Source organism: Pseudophryne corroboree, chromosome 2, assembly GCF_028390025.1.
Source record: "Pseudophryne corroboree isolate aPseCor3 chromosome 2, aPseCor3.hap2, whole genome shotgun sequence".
NCBI lineage: Eukaryota > Metazoa > Chordata > Amphibia > Anura > Myobatrachidae > Pseudophryne > Pseudophryne corroboree.
Window position 1 is genome coordinate 834,066,783 of NC_086445.1, and position 23,221 is coordinate 834,090,003.

At 47.5% G+C, this 23,221-nt stretch overlaps 1 protein-coding gene and 1 long non-coding RNA gene across 3 annotated transcripts in view; one reads left to right on the forward strand and one right to left on the reverse strand.

The window, feature by feature from the left end:
• Window positions 1–23,221, reverse strand: part of MAP3K15 (mitogen-activated protein kinase kinase kinase 15) — a 471,487-nt gene that overhangs the window by 392,667 nt on the left and 55,599 nt on the right. The gene's annotated exons all lie outside the window — the stretch shown is intronic.
• Window positions 4,403–23,221, forward strand: part of LOC135051295 (uncharacterized) — a 34,181-nt gene continuing 15,362 nt past the window's right edge. The window contains exon 1 of the long non-coding RNA XR_010242168.1: window positions 4,403–4,524. This is a non-coding gene — a long non-coding RNA (uncharacterized LOC135051295). The remainder of the gene's footprint in view (window positions 4,525–23,221) is intronic.

The following is a 23,221-nucleotide window of genomic DNA, read 5'->3' on the forward strand; positions in this document are numbered from 1 at the left end:
CTCAATTTTAATAATAAAATATAGAAAATGTTGTTGTTTTCATTAAAGAAGAATTGAATATTTTGTTGAAGGGGAAGAGTGCTGCTATTCAAGTTGATTGACTCCTTTCTCTTTAAAATTGTCATATAATACACAATCAACAAGCAGCACCATGTATATGTGCGTTATGTTGGAACATTTGATTTATCAGCATAGATTGGTACGCCATTAATATTCCCTGTATGATGAATTTTTATTGATGAAATCTGGTGCGGGCGTTTCTTTGTCCTAAAGCTCTGCAGATGTCTTCAACAGGCAACCGAATCATCACATCCCATAATGCTGGAACAGCTCTTGTTAAATGTGCATTGGACCAGTACATGTGATTTCTTTTGCTATATGACAGATTTCAGTTTAATCTTTAATCCACTAATATAAAGTGGTTTTAGAACCATCATTTTGCCTTTTTCTCTCCCTATAAAGGCAGCAAAATGGATGTTTGCTATCCTGAAATACTGAGACCTGTTAACATATTTTCAGGCACCTATAAACATCAAAAGAGCTATATCTTTGTTGTTCCTCCACTGCGGGAAACAGGATGGAAATTTTATTTCCTGATTAATATCATCAAACAAATGAAGAAGTAAGCAAAGTCCTTAAGACAACTATGGGGTCTCATTACTAAGACTTAGAGAGAGACAAAGTGGAGAGAGGTAAAGTACCAGCCAATCAGTACCTGTCATTTTTCAAACACAGTATGTAACGTGACAGTTAGGTACCAATTGGCTGGTACTTTATTTCTCTCCACTTTATCTCTCTCCAAGACAACATTGACCCCTATATTTGTTTTAAAAAAAAAGGAAATATGTGGCTTTGTAGCTGCTAGAGGTTGCAGCTCTCATATTTGTTTGGCTGAAGTAATAGCTATACGGTAGATGCTAGAATCAAGTGGGCTAAGGGACCTTTTCCGTAAGGGGGAGGAGTTACGACGCAAGGGGAAGGAGCTAGGCCAGCGGGATAGTTCCTCTACTATCCACGCCACCAACTATTACCTTTAGTAATTAGGTGGTGAGCGAAGCGAGCCACCGTGCCCGAAGCGTGGCGAGCGAAGCGAGCCCGCGAGGGTACTTTTCGGGTACCCTGTTCGCCCGTAGCTCCTCCCCCTGGTGACGTAGCTCCTCCCCTCAATACGTCACAAGGTCCCTTCAGCCACTCCGATATAGAACCAACCATAGCTATACTTTAAATTACATATATTTAATATCTTCTTCCTGTAACAACTCATATGTCTGACAACACAATGGGCCAATCAGCTCCTACTTGTCATTTTCAAACTCAGCCTGTAAAATGATAGTTAGATGCTAATTGGTTGGTACTTCATTTCTGTCCACTCTATCTCCAAGGGTTAATACATCTTACCCAATATGTTCGAAAATAAGACTTAGAGCCCACTTCGACCTTGGCTACAGGAATTTAGGTTCATTTTCTCACTGAAGATATATTGGTCCAGTACCCACAACTGAAACATAAATGCATTCTGTGCTTAGACTTAGGTCCCATCGCCATGATATCTCATTATGGGATGCAATTATTACAAAATACGGAAAAATCCGATATCCAAAATACTTCTGGTCCCAAGTATTTTGGATAACGGATACTCAACCTGTCAATGGCTCAATGGCGGATTACATTGTTTGGTCCAGATCAGTAGGTTACACCCAACATGTTTCGTCTCACGACTTCATCAGGACTTCATTGTCGTGAGACGAAACATGTCAGGTGTAACCTACTGATCTGGACGAAATAGCTTGAGATGGGGTGATTGCCGGTGGGCGGAGCCTTACCTCACTGCAGGGTATAAAATAGCTGTCAGTTACAGCTGACAGACAGTCTGGTGATCCCTTCCTCTAGTGCTTGCCTCCCCTGTGACCTGGCTGCCATAGCTGTAAACATCTGAGCTGGAAACATGCAGCCAGGCACAGGGGGGTAAAGCCAGAGAGGGAGCAGGGAAGAGAGGCCGGAGACACAGCTGCCAGTCTGAAGTCCCCCTGTGCTTACAGAACCTCCCCGCTCACAGTGCTGCTGCCATAGAGCTGTAAACAGACACAAGCAATGAGTAGTGGGAGAGTGGTGCCAGGATGGGTGCTGATGCTGGCTGACTGAGTGGAGGTGACAGTTGGGCGGCTGCGGCAGAGAGTGTCCCAGTGCTGAGGGGGCTGGCTTCAGTGACAGGAGTGGGAGAGAGCATCCACTGGCCACCAATAGAAGAGTGCAGGGTGGAGTCGGGGGAGTGGCTACAGGCAGCAGCAGCTAGCAGAGTGAGCAGCTGAGAGAAAGGAGGGACTGAACAGCTGGAGGGTGAGATCAAAGCAAACACATTACACCCCTTAACTGCAGAGTTTAGGAGTGTTGCTGACACAACCTAACTTTTACTGATTGCCAGCCACTCCGCAGTGTCATGACAGGCAGCTGAGCTATTGCTCAGAATCAGAGGCTTACACTTATCTCTCATATATAATAATGGATGCTGGCTATCAAACGTATTATTACTAATTATACAAGCACCGTATAGTGGCTGAATGCGGTATTGACTTTTCTCTAACGTCCTTGAGGATGCTGGGACTCCGTAAGGACCATGGGGATAGACGGGCTCCGCAGGAGATAGGGCACTTTAAGAAAGCTTTGGACTCTGGGTGTGCACTGGCTCCTCCCTCTATGCCCCTCCTCCAGACCTCAGTTTTACACTGTGCCCAGAGCAGGATGGGTGCACTGCAGAGAGCTCTCCTGAGTTCTCTGCCTAAAAGCATATTCGTTTGGATTTTTTTCTCTACTTTTTCTACTTTTTCACAGGGAGCACTGCTGGCAACAGGCTCCCTGCATCGAGGGACTGAGGAGAGAGGAGCAGACCTTCTTGTCTAAGATAGGCTCTGCTTCCTCGGCTACTGGACACCATTAGCCTTCAGCTTCACGGAGGTAACGCACAGCACTGCAGCTGTGCGTCATTGCTCCCATACACCTCACACACTCCGGTCACTGTAAGGGTGCAGGGCGCAGGGGGGGGGGCGCCCTGGGCAGCAATATAAACACCTCTTATGGCAAAAGACAATATACATGTACAGGTGGGCACTGTACATGTATATAAAAGAGCCCCCGCCATATTTTTGTAAGTTTGAATGGGACAGAAGCCCGCCGTTGAGGGCCGGGGCTTCTCCCTCAGCACTCACCAGCGCCATTTTCTCTCCACAGCACCGCTGCGAGGAAGCTCCCCGGACTCTCCCCTGCTTACACACGGTGAAGGGGTGTTTAAAAGAGAGGGGGGGGCACATAATTGGCGGATAACATAATATACAGCGCTGCTGGGGAAAAACATTTTGTGTTGGTCTCCAGGATCATTGCGCTGGGGTGTGTGCTGGCATACTCTCTCTCTGTCTCTCCAAAGGGCCTTGACAGGGATAGTCTTCAGGAAAGGGGTTCCCTGTGTGTGTGAAGTGTGTCGGTACGCGTGTGTCGACATGTTTGACGAGGAAGGCTCGCTTAATGTGGAGGGGAAGTGCTTGAATGTCATGTCGCCGTCGGCAACGCCGACACTGGAATGGGTGGATATGCTGAATGTCTTGAATGCAAATGTTAATCTATTGCATAAAAGATTAGACAAGGCAGAAGCTAGGGATCAGTCAGGTAGCCAGTCCATGCCTGTCCCTGTGGTGCCAGGCCCTTCGGGGTCTCAGAAGCGCACCATATCCCAGATCGATGACACAGATACCGACACAGATACTGACTCTAGTGTCGACTATGAAGATGCAAAATTACAGCCGAAGGTGGCAAAAGGAATTCGGTATATGATTATTGCCATTAAAGAGGTTTTGCATATTACTGAAGAACCCCCGGTCCCTGACACGAGGGTACACATGTATAAAGGGAAAAAGCCTGAAGTCACCTTTCCATCCTCATTTGAACTAAGTGAATTGTGCGAAAAGGCTTGGGAATCTCCGGATAGGAGACCACAAGTTCCCAAAAGGATTCTTATGGCGTATCCTTTTCCACAAACTGATAGGATACGCTGGGAATCTTCGCCTAAAGTAGACAAGGCGCTGACACGCTTGTCCAAAGAGGTGGCACTGCCTTCTCAGGATACGGCTTCCCTCAAGGAACCTGCTGACCGCAGGCAGGAAATTACCTTGAAGCACATTTACACTCATTCAGGTACTATTGCTAGACCGGCTATGGCGTCGGCCTGGGTTTGTAGTACGGTTGTGGCATGGGCAGATTCCTTATCTACGGAGATTGACACCTTAGATAGGGATGCTATTCAAATGACCATAGAGCATATCAGAGATGCTGCCTTGTATATGAGAGATGCTCAGAGAGACATTTGTTTATTAAGCTCCAGAATAAATGCTATGTCTATTTCTGCTAGGCGGCTCTTGTGGACCCGACAGTGGACGGGAGATGCCAATTCAAAGCGGCATATGGAGTCCTTGCCTTACAAAGGGGAGGAGTTGTTTGGAGACGGCCTCTCGGACCTTGTCTCTACGGCTACGGCTGGTAAGTCGAATTTCTTACCTTATGTCCCCCCGCAGCATACAAAAAAGGCACCTCATTATCAAATGCAGTCCTTTCGTTCCATTAAAAACAAAAAGGTACGAGGATCGTTCCTTGTTGCCAGAGGGAAAGGTAGGGGAAAGAAGCTGCACACAGCTAGTTCCCAAGAGCGAAAGTCCTCCCCTGCCTCTGCAAAGTCCACCGCATGACGCTGGGGCTTCCCGGGGAAAGGCAGATCTAGTGGGGGCTCATCTTCGGTTTTTCAGCCACGTCTGGGTTCACTCGCAGGTGGATCCCTGGGCATTAGAGATTGTTTCTCAGGGATACAGGCTGGAATTCGAAGACTTGCCTCCTCGCCGGTTTTTCAAATCGGCTCTGCCGGCTTCCCCGTCAGAGTGGGAGCTAGTGTTGGCGGCAATCCAAAAATTGTATATTCAACAGGTGATTGTCACAGTTCCTCATCTCCAGCAAGGAGAGGGATATTACTCGACCCTGTTTTGAAGATGTTCAAGTTCAAGATGGAATCACTCAGGGCGGTCATCGCCAGCCTGGAGGGGGGGGGATTGGATGGTGTCCCTGGACATAAAGGATGCATTCCTTCATGTTCCGATATTCCCCCCTCATCAGGCGTTCCTGAGATTTGCAGTGCAGGACTGTCACTACCAATTTCAGACGTTGCCGTTTGGTCTTTCCACGACCCCGAGGATTTTCACCAAGGTAATGGCAGAAATGATGGTGCTCCTGCGCAGGCAGGGGGTCACAATTATCCCATACTTGGACAATCTCCTCATAAAGGCGAGATCTCGGGAGAAGTTGCTGGACAGTGTGTCTCTGTCCATGAAGACGTTGCAGATACACGGCTGGATTCTCAATATACCGAAGTCCCAGCTAGTCCCTACAACGCGTCTGACCTTTTTGGGCCTGATTCTAGACACAGACCAGAAAATAAGATTTTACTTACCGATAAATCTATTTCTCGTAGTCCGTAGTGGATGCTGGGGACTCCGTCAGGACCATGGGGAATAGCGGCTCCGCAGGAGACAGGGCACAAAAGTAAAAGCTTTAGGATCAGGTGGTGTGCACTGGCTCCTCCCCCTATGACCCTCCTCCAAGCCTCAGTTAGGATACTGTGCCCGGACGAGCGTACACAATAAGGAAGGATTTTGAATCCCGGGTAAGACTCATACCAGCCCACCAATCACACTGTACAACCTGTGATCTGAACCCAGTTAACAGCATGATAACAGCGGAGCCTCTGAAAAGATGGCTCACAACAATAATAACCCGATTTTTATAACAATAACTATGTACAAGTATTGCAGACAATCCGCACTTGGGATGGGCGCCCAGCATCCACTACGGACTACGAGAAATAGATTTATCGGTAAGTAAAATCTTATTTTCTCTGACGTCCTAGTGGATGCTGGGGACTCCGTCAGGACCATGGGGATTATACCAAAGCTCCCAAACGGGCGGGAGAGTGCGGATGACTCTGCAGCACCGAATGAGAGAACTCCAGGTCCTCTTTAGCCAGGGTATCAAATTTGTAGAATTTTACAAACGTGTTCTCCCCCGACCACGTAGCTGCTCGGCAGAGTTGTAATGCCGAGACCCCTCGGGCAGCCGCCCAGGATGAGCCCACCTTCCTTGTGGAATGGGCCTTGACAGATTTAGGCTGTGGCAGGCCTGCCACAGAATGTGCAAGTTGAAATGTGCTACAAATCCAACGAGCAATCGTCTGCTTAGAAGCAAGAGCACCCAGTTTGTTGGGTGCATACAGGATAACAGCGAGTCAGTTTTCCTGACTCCAGCCGTCCTGGAAACCTATATTTTCAGGGCCCTGACAACATCTAGCAACTTGGAGTCCTCCAAGTCCCTAGTAGCCGCAGGTACCACAATAAGCTGGTTCAGGTGAAACGCTGACACCACCTTAGGAAGAAACTGGGGACGAGTCCGCAGCTCTGCCCTGTCCGAATGGACAATCAGATATGGCTTTTGTGAGACAAAGCCGCCAATTCTGACACTCGCCTGGCCGAGGCCAGGGCCAACAGCATGGTCACTTTTCATGTGAGATATTTCAAATCCACAGATTTGAGCGGTTTAAAATGTGATTTGAGGAATCCCAGAACTACGTTGAGATCCCACAGTGCCACTGGAGGCACAAAAAGGGGGTTGTATATGCAATACTCCCTTGACAAACTTCTGGACTTCAGGAAATGAAGCCAATTTTTTCTGGAAGAAAATTGACAGGGCCGAAATTTGAACCTTAATGGACCCCAATTTGAGGCCCATAGACACTCCTGTTTGCAGGAAATGCAGGAATCGACCGAGTTGAAATTTCTTCGTGGGGCCTTCCTGGCCTCACACCACGCAACATATTTTCGCCACATGTGGTGATAATGTTTTGCGGTCACCTCCTTCCTGGCTTTGACCAGGGTAGGAATGACCTCTTCCGGAATGCCTTTTTCCCTTAGGATCTGGCGTTCCACCGCCATGCCGTCAAACGCAGCCGCGGTAAGTCTTGGAACAGACCTGGTACTTGCTGAAGCAAGTCCCTTCTTAGCGGCAGAGGCCATGAGTCCTCTGTGAGCATTTCTTGAAGTTCCGGGTGCCACGTCCTTCTTGGCCAATCCGGAGCCACGAGTATAGTTCTTACTCCTCTACGTCTTATAATTCTCAGTACCTTGGTTATGAGAAGCAGAGGAGGGAACACATACACCGACTGGTACACCCACGGTGTTACCAGAACGTCCACAGATATTGCTTGAGGGTCTCTTGACCTGGCGCAATACCTGTCCAGTTTTTTGTTCAGGCGGGACGCCATCATGTCCACCTTTGGTCTTTCCCAACGGTTCACAATCATGTGGAATACTTCCCGATGAAGTCCCCACTCTCCCGGGTGGAGGTCGTGCCTGCTGAGGAAGTCTGCTTCCCAGTTGTCCACTCCCGGAATGAACACTGCTGACAGTGCTATCACATGATTTTTCGCCCAGCGAAGAATCCTTGCAGTTTCTGCCATTGCCCTCCTGCTTCTTGTGCCGCCCTGTCTGTTTACGTGGGCGACTGCCGTGATGTTGTCCCACTGGATCAATACCGGCTGACCTTGAAGCAGAGGTCTTGCTAAGCTTAGAACATTGTAAATTGCCCTTAGCTCCAGTATATTTATGTGGAGAGAAGTCTCCAGACTTGATCACACTCCCTGGAAATTTTTTCCCTGTGTGACTGCTCCCCAGCCTCTCAGGCTGGCATCCGTGGTCACCAGGACCCAGTCCTGAATGCCGAATCTGCGGCCCTTTAGTAGATGAGCACTCTGCAGCCACCGCAGAAGAAACACCCTTGTCCTTGGAGACAGGGTTATCCGCTGATGCATCTGAAGATGCGATCCGGACCATTTTTCCAGCAGATCCCACTGAAAAGTTCTTGCGTGAAATCTACCGAATGGAATCGCTTCGTAAGAAGCCACCATTTTTCCCAGGACCCTTGTGCAATGATGCACTGACACTTTTCCTGGTTTTAGGAGGTTCCTGACTAGCTCGGATAACTCCCTGGCTTTCTTCTCCGGAAGAAACACCTTTTTCTGGACTGTGTCCAGAATCATCCCTAGGAACAGCAGACGTGTCGTCGGAAACAGCTGCGGTTTTGGAATATTTAGAATCCACCCGTGCTGTCGTAGAACTACTTGAGATAGTGCTACTCCGACCTCCAACTGTTCTCTGGACCTTGCCCCTATCAGGAGATCGTCCATTTTCTTTGAAGAAGAATCATCATTTCGGCCATTACCTTGGTAAGGACCCGGGGTGCCGTGGACAATCCAACCGGCAGCGTCTGAAACTGATAGTGACAGTTCTGTACCACGAACCTGAGGTACCCTTGGTGAGAAGGGCAAATTGGGACATGGAGGTAAGCATCCCTGATATCCCGGGACACCATATAGTCCCCTTCTTCCTGGTTCGCTATCACTGCTCTGAGTGACTCCATCTTGATTTGAACCTTTGTATGTAAGTGTTCAACTATTTCAGATTTAGAATAGGTCTCACCGAGCCGTCTGGCTTCAGTACCACAATATAGTGTGGAATAATACCCCTTTCCTTGTTGTAGGAGGGGTACTTTGATTATCACCTGCTGGGAATACAGCTTGTGAATTGTTTCCACTACTGCCTCCCTGTCGGAGGGAGACGTTGGTAAAGCAGACTTCAGGAACCTGCGAGGGGGAGACGTCTCGAATTTCCAATCTGTACCCCTGGGATACTACTTGTAGGATCCAGCGGTCCACTTGCGAGTGAGCCCACTGCGTGCTGAAACTCTTGAGATGACCCCCCCCACCGCACCCGAGTCCGCTTGTACGGCCCCAGCGTCATGCTGAGGACTTGGCAGAAGCGGTGGAGGGCTTCTGTTTCTGGGAATGGGCTGCCTGCTGCAGTCTTCTTCCCTTTCCTCTATCCCATGGCAGATATGACTGGCCTTTTGCCCGCTTGCCCTTATGGGGACGAAAGGACTGAGGCTGAAAAGACGTTGTCTTTTTCTCCTTTATACGGCAATACTTCCATGTGCCGTTTGGAATCTGCATCACCTGACCACTGTCGTGTCCATAAACAACTTCTGGCAGATATGGACATCGCACTTACTCTTGATGCCAGAGTGCAAATATCCCTCTGTGCATCTCGCATATATAGAAATGCATCCTTTAAATGCTCTATAGCAGGCCTGGCCAACCTGTGGCTCTCCAGCTGTTGTAAAACTACAAGTCCCATCATGCTTTGCCACAGTTTTGCTATTAAGGAATGCTAAAACCGTGGCAGGGCATGCTGGGATGTGTAGTTTCACAACATCTGGAGAGCCACAGGTTGGCCAGGCCTGCTCTATAGTCAATAAAATACTGTCCCTGTCAAGGGTATCAATATTTTCAGTCAGGGAATCCAACCAAGCCACCCCAGCGCTGCACATCCAGGCTGAGGCGATCGCTGGTCGCAGTATAACACCAGTATGTGTGTATATACTTTTTAGGATATTTTCCAGCCTCCTATCAGCTGGCTCCTTGAGGGCGGCCCTATCTGGAGACGGTACCGCCACTTGTTTTGATAAGCGTGTGAGCGCCTTATCCACCCTAAGGGGTGTTTCCCAACGCGCCCTAACTTCTGGCGGGAAAGGGTATACCGCCAATAATTTTCTATCGGGGGAAACCCACGCATCATCACACACTTCATTTAATTTATCTGATTCAGGAAAAACTACAGGTAGTTTTTTCACACTCCACATAATACCCTTTTTTGTGGTACTTGTAGTATCAGAAATATGTAACACCTCCTTCATTGCCCTTAACAAGTAACGTGTGGCCCTAAAGGAAAATACGTTTGTTTCTTCACCGTCAACACTGGAGTCAGTGTCCGTGTCTGTGTCTGTGTCGACCGACTGAGGTAAAAGGACGTTTTAACGCCCCTGACGGTGTTTGAGACGCCTGGACAGGTACTAATTGGTTTGCCGGCCGTCTCATGTCGTCAACCGACCTTGCAGCGTGTTGACATTATCACGTAATTCCTTAAATAAGCCATCCATTCCGGTGTCGACTCCCTAGAGAGTGACATCACCATTACAGGCAATTGCTCCGCCTCCTCACCAACATCGTCCTCATACATGTCGACACACACGTACCGACACACAGCACACACACAGGGAATGCTCTGATAGAGGACAGGACCCCACTAGCCCTTTGGGGAGACAGAGGGAGAGTTTGCCAGCACACACCAAAAACGCTATAATTATACAGGGACAACCTTTATATAAGTGTTTTTCCCTTATAGCATTTTAATATATATAGTCATATCGCCAAATAAGTGCCCCCCCTCTCTGTTTTAACCCTGTTTCTGTAGTGCAGTGCAGGGGAGAGCCTGGGAGCCTTCCCACCAGCATTTCTGTGAGGGAAAATGGCGCTGTGTGCTGAGGAGAATAGGCCCCGCCCCCTTTTCGGCGGGCTTCTTCTCCCGTTTTTCTGAGACCTGGCAGGGGTTAAATACATCCATATAGCCCCCAGGGGCTATATGTGATGTATTTTTAGCCAGAATAAGGTACTATCATTGCTGCCCAGGGCGCCCCCCCAGCGCCCTGCACCCTCAGTGACCGCTGCTATGAAGTGTGCTGACAACAATGGCGCACAGCTGCAGTGCTGTGCGCTACCTTATGAAGACTGAAAAGTCTTCTGCCGCCGGTTTCTGGACCTCTTCACTTTTCGGCATCTGCAAGGGGTCGGCGGCGCGGCTCCGGGACGAACCCCAGGGTGAGACCTGTGTTCCGACTCCCTCTGGAGCTAATGGTGTCCAGTAGCCTAAGAAGCCAATCCATCCTGCACGCAGGTGAGTTCACTTCTCTCCCCTAAGTCCCTCGATGCAGTGAGCCTGTTGCCAGCAGGACTCACTGAAAATAAAAAACCTAACAAAACTTTTACTCTAAGCTGCTCTTTAGGAGAGCCACCTAGATTGCACCCTTCTCGGCCGGGTACAAAAATCTAACTGAGGCTTGGAGGAGGGTCATAGGGGGAGGAGCCAGTGCACACCACCTGATCCTAAAGCTTTTACTTTTGTGCCCTGTCTCCTGCGGAGCCGCTATTCCCCATGGTCCTGACGGAGTCCCCAGCATCCACTAGGACGTCAGAGAAAAAGGGTTTTCTTCCGATCGAAAAGGTTCAGGAGCTCATAGCCATGGTCAGGAACCTCTTAAAACCAAAAAAGGTTTCAGTGCATCATTGCACGTGGGTCCTGGGGAAGATGGTGGCTTCATAGGAGGCCATCCCTTTCGGCAGGTTCCATGCGAGGACCTTTCAATGGGACCTCTTGGACAAGTGGTCCGGGTCCCATTTACGAATGCATCAAAGGATCACCCTGTCTCCCAGGACCAGGGTATCTCTCCTGTGGTGGCTGAACAGTGTTCACCTGCTAGAGGGTTGCAGGTTCGGCATTCAGGACTGGGTCCTGGTGACCACGGACGCAAGCCTCTGAGGCTGGGGAGCAGTAACACTGGGAAGAAATTTCCAAGGTCTCTGGTCAAACCTAGAGACTTGTCTCCACATCAACGTCCTGGAGTTGAGGGCCATATACAACGCCCTGTGTCAAGCGGAGGAATTGCTTCGGAGAAAACCGGTTCTGATTCAGTCGGACAACGTCACGGCAGTGGCTCATATAAACCGGCAAGGCGGAACAAGGAGCAGAGTGGCCATGGCAGAAGCGACCAGGATTCTACGCTGGGCGGAAGGCCATGTAAGCGCACTATCAGCAGTGTTCATCCCGGGGGTGGACAACTGGGAGGCGGACTTCCTCAGCAGGCACTACCTGCATCCGGGAGAGTGGGGACTTCATCAAGAAGTCTTCGCACAGATCACGGATCGATGGGGACTGCCTCAAATCGACATGATGGCATCTCGTCTCAACAAAAAGCTAAAGCGGTATTGCGCCAGGTCAAGGGACCCTCAGGCGGTAGCGGTAGACGCTCTGGTGACACCTTGGGTGTTCAGATCGGTCTATGTGTTTCCTCCTCTTCCTCTCATACCCAAAGTGTTGAGAATAATAAGAATGAGCAGGGTCAGAACAATCCTCTTGTTCCAGATTGGCCACGGAGGACTTGGTATCCGGAGCTGCAAGAGTTGCTCACAGAAGATCCGTGGCCTCTTCCTCTAAGGCAGGACCTGCTGCGGCAGGGGCCCTGTCTGTTCCAAGACTTACCGCGGCTGCGTTTGATGGCATGGCGGCTGAACGCCAGATCCTAGCGGAAAAAGGAATTCCGGAGGAAGTCATTCCTACCCTGATCAGGGCTAGGAAAGACGTGACGTTAAAACATTATCACCGTATATGGCGGAAATATGTTTCTTGGTGTGAGGCCAGAGCTGCTCCTACGGAGGAGTTCTATTTGGGCCGTCTGCTTCACTTCCTTCAAACAGGAGTGACTTTGGGCCTAAAATTAGGGTCCATAAAGGTCCAAATTTCGGCCTTATCCATTTTCTTTCAAAGAGAATTAGCCTCTCTTCCTGAAGTACAGACTTTTGTGAAGGGGGTGCTGCATATTCAGCCTCCCTTTGTGCCTCCGGTGGCGCCTTGGGATCTTAACGTGGTGTTACGTTTCCTCAAGTCACCTTGGTTTGAACCACTCAAAACTGTGGAGTTGAAATACCTCACGTGGAAAGTGGTCATGTTGTTGGCATTAGCTTCGGCTAGACGTGTTTCAGAATTGGCGGCTTTATCACATAAAAGCCCATACTTGGTTTTTCACGTGGATAGGGCAGAGTTGAGGACTCGTCCTCAATTTCTGCCAAAGGTGGTCTCATCTTTTCATATGAACCAACCTATTGCCGTGCCTGTGGCTATACGGGACTTGGAGGATTCCGAGTCCCTGGATGTGGTCAGGGCTTTGAAGATTTATGTGACCAGAACGGCTAGAATCAGGAAGACTGAAGCTCTGTTTGTTCTGTATGCGGCCAACAAGGTTGGCGCTCCTGCTTCAAAGCAGACTATTGCTCACTGGATCTGTAACACGATTCAGCAGGCGCATTCTACGGCAGGATTGCCGTTACCGAAATCGGTTAAGGCCCATTCCACTAGGAAAGTGGGCTCTTCTTGGGCGGCTGCCCGAGGGGTCTCGGCATTACAGTTGTGCCGAGCAGCTACTTGGTCGGGGTCTAACACCTTTGCAAAGTTCTATAAGTTTGATACCCTGGCTGAGGAGGATCTCCTGTTTGCTCAATCGGTGCTGCAGAGTCATCCGCACTCTCCCGCCCGTTTGGGAGCTTTGGTATAATCCACATGGTCCTTACGGAGTCCCAGCATCCTCAAGGACGTTAGAGAAAATAAGATTTTACTTACCGGTAAATCTATTTCTCGTAGTCCGTAGAGGATGCTGGACGCCCGTCCCAAGTGCGGACTTCTTCTGCAAGACTTGTATATAGTTATTGCTTACATAAGGGTTATGTTATAGCTTATCGGTTGAACCGTGGCTATGTTGTTGTTCATACTGTTAACTGGGTTGTTTATCACAAGTTATACGGTGTGATTGGTGTGGCTGGTATGGATCTCGCCCTTAGATTTACAAAAATCCTTCCTCGTACTGTCCATCTCCTCTGGGCACAGTTTCCCTAACTGAGGTCTGGAGGAGGGGCATAGAGGGAGGAGCCAGTGCACACCCAGAGTCCAAAGCTTTCTTAAAGTGCCCTATCTCCTGCGGAGCCCGTCTATCCCCATGGTCCTTACGGAGTCCCAGCATCCTCTACGGACTATGAGAAATAGATTTACCGGTAAGTAAAATCTTATTTTAACCTTCATACATTAAACAGCCTACTGCCTCATCAAATCTCTTGCAAAGCTAATCTTCATCTCATCTGGTACAATGTTGCAAGAGGGAGAAAGACTGTTTTCTGTAGAATCCTAATACTGAAATAATTTGGATACACCTGTGAGGCATAGACTATAGACTTTATTCTGTTTAAAAGCTCAAATGTATAAACGAATTAAACTTGCAAACTGCAAACAGGTGTTTCATACACACGGATGAAAGCAACATAGCCAATGCATGAGGATCTCCAAGAGCAATGTTTACTAGAAGGTTGCTTCTATGCGAACTTACACATAGAAAAGGGCTAATCAACAAATGGGCCCCAACTTTACTGCAGTTTACAGTGGAACTAATACTACCCGGGTATACCCATATATTGGTAGTGTGTTTTATTTTACTGCATGCAGTAATATGTATTTAGAATACATATTTAGTCATCCTTGGTTGCAAAACAAATGATACTGTATTTTGAGACACAAGTTTTCATGAATTCAGCTAAACTTGTCATAGTAGAACTTATAATTTAACTTTCATTAAATGTATAAACTTACCTGCCACATATGACACAAATGAGCTCATACAGTAAATGTGATACTGTGTACATATTTACAGGGAAAGTGTTTGTCATTCATATTGGGGGATATTAACAAGTTTGTAAACTATTGGCCCTCCCTGGGATTCATAGGCACCTACAGTTACTACTGGACATTGTCCTAATTAGCATACACTGTACATCTAGCCTATTTGTAGGGTGCCACTGAGTCCTTGGGTAGGCCATAGTAATGGGGGGTAGTTTCAAATTATTATTAGTTGTTAAATACATTTTGTGTTGCATTGTCGATAATATATGCAAATATGACATCAGTTTTAAAGAATGGATGCGAGAAATAAACTTAGCTTCTGCTGATTCATCCAAGAGTGAGGTGTATGTGGTATCAGGGGTGTTAGTAAAGACATTAATTAATGTATTTGGGTTTCCCCAAGTATGCCCAAATGGTGTAAGAGGTAGGTACACAAACATACTTGGGTGGAGGCACTGACATTAGACGTACAATACCCTCAGTTAACGGTGGGTACATCCAAGACATTATTGAAAGCTAGTAACCCTAAGTAAATTAAGGGATTAGTCCCATTAGAGGTTAAAAGGGGGTTACACTGACATTTCATATCATACTGTATAACATTAGCAGATGAGTAAAATGCTACACCTAAAGTAAAATAAGAGCTCACCCCTCCCAAGGCACTTCACTGTGTGCACTGTACAGGGACAGGACAAGGAACAAGGCAACAGGAAAAGAGAAGCTGGATAACAGGTACAAGGAATCTGGAAGACTGAAGTTCTAGAAACTTGGGAAGTACTGAGAATTTTTAAATATCCTGCTCACTAATGAGGAGGCAGGGTCTTGGCCGGGTTTGGTCATGTGACCAGGGGCGTAGCTACCATAGGTGCAGGGAGTGCAGCTGCTATAGGGCACAGAGCTGAGAGGGGCCCACCTTCCCTGTCACAGTTACACATGTTATATACTTGTTTTCACCATTGTGTGGTACGTAGGGGCCCTTACAGAATTTGGCCTTGGGACTACAATATAATTAATTACGCCACGGACCTGCTAATTGTAATGTGGCACATTATGAACTGGGGACACTGTATGCCATAATGAGAATTGGGGGTACTGAGTGGCATAACGTGTTCTGGCAGCCCCACAATGTGGCATAATGTGAACTAGGGCACTATTATGGGGCATAACATTAACAACTGCTGTGGAGAGGCATCTCTCTTGAAGCATTGGGACAGGGCCCCTTCAAAATGTTGCTATGGGGCCCACAAAGTTCTGGCTACGCCTCTGAATGTGACTAAAGGGTAGATGTACTAAACGTTTGAGAAGTTGCCTATAGCAATCCATCAGCTTCTGGGCTAGATGCATCATCGCTTGGAAAGTGATAAAATGGAGAGTGAGAAAGTACGCGCCAATCAGGTCCTAACTACCATGTCACAGGCTGTGTTTGAAAAATGTCAGTTAGGAGCTGATTGGCTGGTACATTTTCACTCTCCATTTTATCACTTTCCAAGCGATGATGCATCTAGCCCCGTGTCATTTATCTAGCACAGATAGAATCCAATTGGCTGCTTTGGGCATCTCCTCCACTTTATCTCTCTCAAAGGCTTGATATATCTCCTGATGGATCTTAAAAGTGAGCTTGAAGGTCCAGCATATGAGAGATATCAGCCACACATATAAGCCAAGAATAACGTATGGGACAATACATAAACCTTACCATAATCTGTGCTTAGTCTATACACAAAGAAAGCTACACCTTAAACATTGTGTGACCTTAATGCTCATTTACAGAGATATGCAAAATTCACAGAAATTTACGCTTCTTTTTATATTGTCCAATTCAGGCATCATAGGAACGGGATGCAGTTAATTTCTCAAACGACGGGATCCCGGTGGATGAAATACCGACGCCGGAATCCAGACAGCAGGGAAAATGCCGGCTGTCGAAATCCCAACAGCCGCCCAGTATTACTTCTAGGGTGGTGGTCCACGCCACCACCCGAGAGGGAATATAATAGTGTGGCGATCGAAGTTCACCACCGAGCCTGAAGTGTGGTGAGCCCGCCAGGGGAGAGACTGCGCTCGAGGTCGGGATTTCTACTGTCGGGATTCCGACATCGGGATATTTACCGAAGGGATCCCAACAGTAAAGGTGGCCATCCACTACTCAGACTTGTCTGAACTGCAGATAACATCAGATTTCTTTTGAACTCTCTCGGGAGCGTCCCGAGAATTGGATCAGACCCTGGCTTTAATTTTAATTACATTCACTTCAGATATATCTGATGCACACATGCTACATGCAATTGATCTGATGCTGCTGCTGCCGCTGTTCCCCCTCTTGGTGGGTGGGAGTGGCTAGGGAGATGCCAGTCAAGTGACGCTTCAGAAGAATCTGATCAGATACATCTGAAGTAAAAAAAACAATCCGATGTGCACCTGTTTTCTTCAGATTCAGATAAATAGTTGGGGCAGCCTCAGAGATCTGTAGTTCAGATATATCTGACACGGGAGTGCGCATCGGATCGGAAGAGCCATCCGATGTGAGACTTTTCTTCAGATATGACGGTCAGATGTGTCAAAATCTGAAGAAAACCAACCAAATCGGACTAGTGGATGGGGGGGCCTTTAGGATTTCATACGGAATCCATAGGAACCACTTGGCAAATTCTGGATGGTTGAGCAAACAAATTCTGTGGCATGAGGAACATTGCTGACAATCACCTAGCATGCTCTCCATTAGTTTCAGCACATTCCACACTTATTACTTGCCAATTAAAGCAGCCAAGGATTTTAATAACAAGCTGAGTTAACCAGGAAGCTCTGGCAATTTTTTCGAACATGTCAAAATCAATTCATTACAGATAAATTGCAGTAGAGGTGTTGAAGTATATATAGCCAGGTTGCAGAACTGTAAATGATTGGTTTTGCTTTTTTAACTTGAAAAAACAACTTTTAAATAACCCGGTTTTGCGATTTCATATGTGTAACACAGGATATGGACAGTAAAGTAACTTTTCCAGGCAGTAACGGTGACACCATACAATTGCATAACTGTCTTTATGTCTTGTGTAAAATGTGTAAAGATACAAATTAAGAGTGAATGTTTCCACATGCATAACCCACCCCGTCTCCATTGAAACAGACATTGAGATACTATGGGCAGGATGTAATGGAGTCCAAGATAGCCAGAGCTGTGGGATGCTGGCCGTTCTCTGGCGTTTTTTTTAACCACTTAATTGGAGCATTTGTTTTTACAAAAACCGCTCAAAAATTATCAGGGTTTTTTTATGAGTGAATTAAGTGTATCTCAACTTATCCAAAACGGTGCTATTTAAAAAAAAAACCAAGATAAACATTTTTTAAAAAATATTTATAAAAGAATTTGATTTTTCAAACAACGGTCAACACCATCAGAACATTGGAAACATCGCAACCATTGCGACTTTCATTTTTAAGATCGAGCTGCCATGAGGTACACCCTGGGGTGTGGGGGGTGGCTGGGGGGTTAATTTTAAGTTCCCCAACAGCTGCTATTGTCTGCAGCCGGGTGGGGGTCCTGCCGTGCTGACCAGTCAGCAGTGATTGGCAGCACGGCAGACACTGGGGGGAGGGGCCGGGGGAGGCAGAGGTTGAGAGCTACAGCTGTGGTAGGTTTCTCTTCCCTACCGCTGCACAAGCTGTGCGACCAGATCAGATAAGGCACTTGCTGGTGTGGGTGCATCTGATGCGACCATGCCCGGCACGTGGTTAAAGGGGCAATCACTTACAAGGCATGGTTTTGCCTTGTAAGTGTTTGCCCCTTGTAAATGTTTACTCCATTAGATCTCGCCTATTATGTACAGTTCATTATTGTAGCTCAACATTTGAATGGAGATGTATCAAATCTTCTAAAGCAGGGTTTTTCAACTGCTGTGCCGCGGCACACTAGTGTGCCGCAGGCAGTCCTCAGGTGTGCCGCCGCTACCCGCCTGCCAGAGATGCCTGCCACACCACTAATACCTGCAGCAGTAACTGATATCAGGCTTGGGCAGCGCAGAGAACCTCCGTGGGCCGGCCGTGACCTATTGCAGTGATGCACCGCCGCATGACTCATAGGTCACCCGTTCCACGTGGTATCGCCTTCCCGTCCCCCGCCCGTCCAGCGCTTCTCCATGGTGTGCTCTGCTCCGACGCGATGCAGGGAGGGAACGCTCTGTGCTGCTTCTCACTGCCCCAATGCTAAATACTGAGCTGTATACTGATGTTGGAGCCAGTGGGGTTTTTTTTTCCTGGGGGGGGGGGGGTGGAATTACTATGTGGGGACAGTGTGCGGAATTACTATGTGGGGACAGTGTGCGGAATTACTATGTGGGGACAGTGTGCGGAATTACTATGTGGGGACAGTGTGCAGAATTACTATGTGGGGACAGTGTGCGGAATTACTATGTGGGGACAGTGTGTGCCATTACTATGTGGGGACAGTGTGCGGAATTACTATGTGGGGACAGTGTGTGGAATTACTATGTGGGGACAGTGTGTACCATTAATATGTGGGGACAGTGTGCGGAATTACTATGTGGGGACAGTGTGTGGAATTACTATGTGGGGACAGTGTGTGGAATTACTATGTGGGGACAGTGTGCGGAATTACTATGTGGGGACAGTGTGCGGAATTACTATGTGGGGACAGTGTGTGGAATTACTATGTGGGGACAGTGTGCGGAATTACTATGTGGGGACAGTGTGTGGAATTACTATGTGGGGACAGTGTGTGCCATTAATATGTGGGGACAGTGTGCGGAATTACTATGTGGGGACAGTGTGTGAATTACTATGTGGGGACAGTGTGCGAAATTACTATGTGGGGACAGTGTGCGGAATTACTATGTGGGGACAGTGTGTGGAATTACTATGTGGGGACAGTGTGTGCCATTAATATGTGGGGACAGTGTGCGGAATTACTATGTGGGGACAGTGTGCGGAATTACTATGTGGGGACAGTGTGTGGAATTACTATGTGGGGACAGTGTGCGGAATTACTATGTGGGGACAGTGTGCGGAATTACTATGTGGGGACAGTGTGCGGAATTACTATGTGGGGACAGTGTATGGAATTACTATGTGGGGACAGTGTGCGGAATTACTATGTGGGGACAGTGTGTGGAATTACTATGTGGGGACAGTGTGTGGAATTACTATGTGGGGACAGTGTGCGGAATTACTATGTGGGGACAGTGTGCGGAATTACTATGTGGGGACAGTGTGCGGAATTACTATGTGGGGACAGTGTGCGGAATTACTATGTGGGGACAGTGTGCGGAATTACTATGTGGGGACAGTGTGCGGAATTACTATGTGGGGACAGTGTGCGGAATTACTATGTGGGGACAGTGTGCGGAATTACTATGTGGGGACAGTGTGTGGAATTACTATGTGGGGACAGTGTGCGGAATTACTATGTGGGGACAGTGTGCGGAATTACTATGTGGGGACAGTGTGTGGAATTACTATGTGGGGACAGTGTGTGCCATTAATATGTGGGGACAGTGTGCGGAATTACTATGTGGGGACAGTGTGTGAATTACTATGTGGGGACAGTGTGTGAAATTACTATGTGGGGACAGTGTGCGGAATTACTATGTGGGGACAGTGTGTGGAATTACTATGTGGGGACAGTGTGTGCCATTAATATGTGGGGACAGTGTGCGGAATTACTATGTGGGGACAGTGTGCGGAATTACTATGTGGGGACAGTGTGTGGAATTACTATGTGGGGACAGTGTGCAGAATTACTATGTGGGGACAGTGTGCGGAATTACTATGTGGGGACAGTGTGCGGAATTACTATGTGGGGACAGTGTGTGGAATTACTATGTGGGGACAGTGTGCGGAATTACTATGTGGGGACAGTGTGTGGAATTACTATGTGGGGACAGTGTGTGCCATTAATATGTGGGGACAGTGTGCGGAATTACTATGTGGGGACAGTGTGTGGAATTACTATGTGGGGACAGTGTGTGCCATTAATATGTGGGGACAGTGTGTGGTATTACTATCTATGTGGGGACAGTGTGTGGAATTACTATCTATGTGGGGACAGTGTGTGGAATTACTATCTATGTGGGGACAGTGTGTAGAATTACTATGTGGGGACAGTGTGTGCCATTAATATGTGGGGACAGTGTGTGGTATTACTATCTATGTGGGAACAGTGTGTGGAATTACTATCTATGTGGGGACAGTGTGTGGAATTACTATGTGGGGACAGTGTGTGCCATTACTATGTGGGGACAGTGTGTGCCATTACTATGTAGGGACAGTGTGTGCCATTAATATGTGGGGACAGTGTGTGGTATTACTATCTATGTGGGGACAGTGTGTGGAATTACTATCTATGTGGGGACAGTGTGTGGAATTACTATGTGGGGACAGTGTGTGCCATTACTATGTGGGGACAGTGTGTGCCATTAATATGTGGGGACAGTGTGTGCCATTACTATGTGGGGACAGTGTGTGCCATTAATATGTGGGACAGTGTGTGCCATTAATATGTGGGGACAGTGTGTGCCATTAATATGTGGGGACAGTGTGTGCCATTAATATGTGGGGACAGTGTGTGGAATTACTATGTTTTATTTCTATGGGAGCCAGTGTGCGGAATTACTATGTGGGGACAGTGTGTGGAATTACTATGTGGGGACAGTGTGTGCCATTAATATGTGGGGACAGTGTGCGGAATTACTATGTGGGGACAGTGTCTGAATTACTATGTGGGGACAGTGTGCGAAATTACTATGTGGGGACAGTGTGCGGAATTACTATGTGGGGACAGTGTGTGGAATTACTATGTGGGGACAGTGTGTGCCATTAATATGTGGGGACAGTGTGCGGAATTACTATGTGGGGACAGTGTGCGGAATTACTATGTGGGGACAGTGTGTGGAATTACTATGTGGGGACAGTGTGCGGAATTACTATGTGGGGACAGTGTGCGGAATTACTATGTGGGGACAGTGTGCGGAATTACTATGTGGGGACAGTGTATGGAATTACTATGTGGGGACAGTGTGCGGAATTACTATGTGGGGACAGTATGTGGAATTACTATGTGGGGACAGTGTGTGCCATTAATATGTGGGGACAGTGTGCGGAATTACTATGTGGGGACAGTGTGTGGAATTACTATGTGGGGACAGTGTGCGGAATTACTATGTGGGGACAGTGTGTGGAATTACTATGTGGGGACAGTGTGCGGAATTACTATGTGGGGACAGTGTGCGGAATTACTATGTGGGGACAGTGTGCGGAATTACTATGTGGGGACAGTGTGCGGAATTACTATGTGGGGACAGTGTGTGGAATTACTATTTGGGGACAGTGTGCGGAATTACTATGTGGGGACAGTGTGCGGAATTACTATGTGGGGACAGTGTGTGGAATTACTATGTGGGGACAGTGTGTGCCATTAATATGTGGGGACAGTGTGCGGAATTACTATGTGGGGACAGTGTGTGAATTACTATGTGGGGACAGTGTGTGAAATTACTATGTGGGGACAGTGTGCGGAATTACTATGTGGGGACAGTGTGTGGAATTACTATGTGGGGACAGTGTGTGCCATTAATATGTGGGGACAGTGTGCGGAATTACTATGTGGGGACAGTGTGCGGAATTACTATGTGGGGACAGTGTGCGGAATTACTATGTGGGGACAGTGTGCAGAATTACTATGTGGGGACAGTGTGTGGAATTACTATGTGGGGACAGTGTGCGGAATTACTATGTGGGGACAGTGTGTGGAATTACTATGTGGGGACAGTGTGTGCCATTAATATGTGGGGACAGTGTGCGGAATTACTATGTGGGGACAGTGTGTGGAATTACTATGTGGGGACAGTGTGTGCCATTAATATGTGGGGACAGTGTGTGGTATTACTATCTATGTGGGGACAGTGTGTGGAATTACTATCTATGTGGGGACAGTGTGTGGAATTACTATCTATGTGGGGACAGTGTGTAGAATTACTATGTGGGGACAGTGTGTGCCATTAATATGTGGGGACAGTGTGTGGTATTACTATCTATGTGGGAACAGTGTGTGGAATTACTATCTATGTGGGGACAGTGTGTGAAATTACTATGTGGGGACAGTGTGTGCCATTACTATGTGGGGACAGTCTGTGCCATTAATATGTGGGGACAGTGTGTGCCATTACTATGTGGGGACAGTGTGTGCCATTAATATGTGGGGACAGTGTGTGGTATTACTATCTATGTGGGGACAGTGTGTGGAATTACTATCTATGTGGGGACAGTGTGTGGAATTACTATGTGGGGACAGTGTGTGCCATTACTATGTGGGGACAGTGTGTGCCATTAATATGTGGGGACAGTGTGTGCCATTACTATGTGGGGACAGTGTGTGCCATTAATATGTGGGGACAGTGTGTGCCATTAATATGTGGGGACAGTGTGTGCCATTAATATGTGGGGACAGTGTGTGCCATTAATATGTGGGGACAGTGTGTGCCATTAATATGTGGGGACAGTGTGTGCCATTAATATGTGGGGACAGTGTGTGCCATTATTATATGGGGACAGTGTGTGGAATTATTATCTATGTGGGGACAGTGTGTGGAATTACTGTGTGGGGACAGTGTGTGCTATTAATATGTGGGAACAGTGTGTGCCATTAATATGTGGGGACAGTGTGTGGAATTACTATGTTTTATTTCTATGGGAGCCAATGTGTTTTTTTTATAGTGGGGGTGAAGCTATTTATTTTATTTCTGCGGGGTCCAATTGTTTTATTACTGTTTATATTTGTTATATATTTATATTATATTGAT